This window comes from Apium graveolens, chromosome 7, assembly GCF_009905375.1.
Source record: "Apium graveolens cultivar Ventura chromosome 7, ASM990537v1, whole genome shotgun sequence".
Taxonomy (NCBI): domain Eukaryota; kingdom Viridiplantae; phylum Streptophyta; class Magnoliopsida; order Apiales; family Apiaceae; genus Apium; species Apium graveolens.
In genome coordinates this window covers 10967693-10968712 of record NC_133653.1, presented here as the reverse complement: position 1 = coordinate 10968712, position 1020 = coordinate 10967693, and the positions used below count along the sequence as shown (strand labels likewise).

Sequence of the window (1020 nt, the reverse complement as noted above, 5' to 3'; positions counted from 1 at the left end):
GCCTTGATGGATTTTTCTCAACCCAAGATCAATGACATTCAATCTAGCATTTTCCGGCCAGCTATCACATCTAATACCTTTAAGATCAAGCCTGGCATAATTCAATGGGTGTAGAATTCAATCCAGTTTGGGGGTTCTCCAACTGAAGATCCCAATATGCACATTAGGGATTTCATTGAGATCTGCGACACCTTCAAGTTCAACGGTGTTTCTGAAGATGCTGTGAAGCTGAGACTATTCCCATTCTCTCTGAGGGACAAGGCTAAGAGCTGGTTACACTCTCTACCAGCTGGTTCAATTACTACTTGGGAGGATTTTGCTCAGAAATTTCTTATTAAATTCTTCCCTATGACGAAGACAGCTGCAATGAAGAATGCTCTTACTCAATTTGCGCAGCAAACGAGAGAATCTTTATTTGAAGCTTGGGAGCGCTTCAAGGAGATGCTTAGGAAGTGTCCTCATTATGGAATGCCTGATTGGATGATCATCAATTGCTTCTATGACGGTTTGGGAGCACAGACCAGACCCATGCTCGATGCAGCATCAGGCGGAGCATTATGGGCAAAGTTCTATGAGGAAGCTTATGATCTAATTGAACTGATGGCTTATAATGAATATCAGTATCCAACCCAGAGATGTCCATAGGGCAAGGTAGCAGGAGTTCTTGAAGTGGATACATCTATGGCTATCACTGCTCAACTAAAGGAGTTGTCTATGAAGATCGATTATCTGGCTAACTTGGGTGTTAATCAGATAACCGGTGTTTGTGAGCTATGTGCAGGTTCGCATGTGACGGAGCAATGCACTATATCTAGTGACTCAGCTCAGTTTGTGAGCAACTTTCAGAGATCACAGCAACCAGTTCCAGACACTTATCATCCCTACAACTGGGATCATTCTAACTTCAGCTGGAGCAGCAATCAAAATGCGATGCAACAGCCGTTCCAGCAGTTTGGAAATAAGCTATTCAACCCTCCTGGTTTTCAGCAACAAATTACACCAAAACAACAAACTCTTGAT

At 42.9% G+C, this 1020-nt stretch overlaps 1 non-coding gene across 1 annotated transcript; it reads right to left on the bottom strand.

The window, feature by feature from the left end:
• Positions 1 to 363: 363 nt before the first annotated feature.
• LOC141676301 (small nucleolar RNA R71) lies at positions 364 to 470 on the bottom strand. Its single transcript, XR_012556899.1, has one exon. It is a non-coding gene; the product is annotated as a small nucleolar RNA R71 (small nucleolar RNA).
• Positions 471 to 1020: the final 550 nt, after the last annotated feature.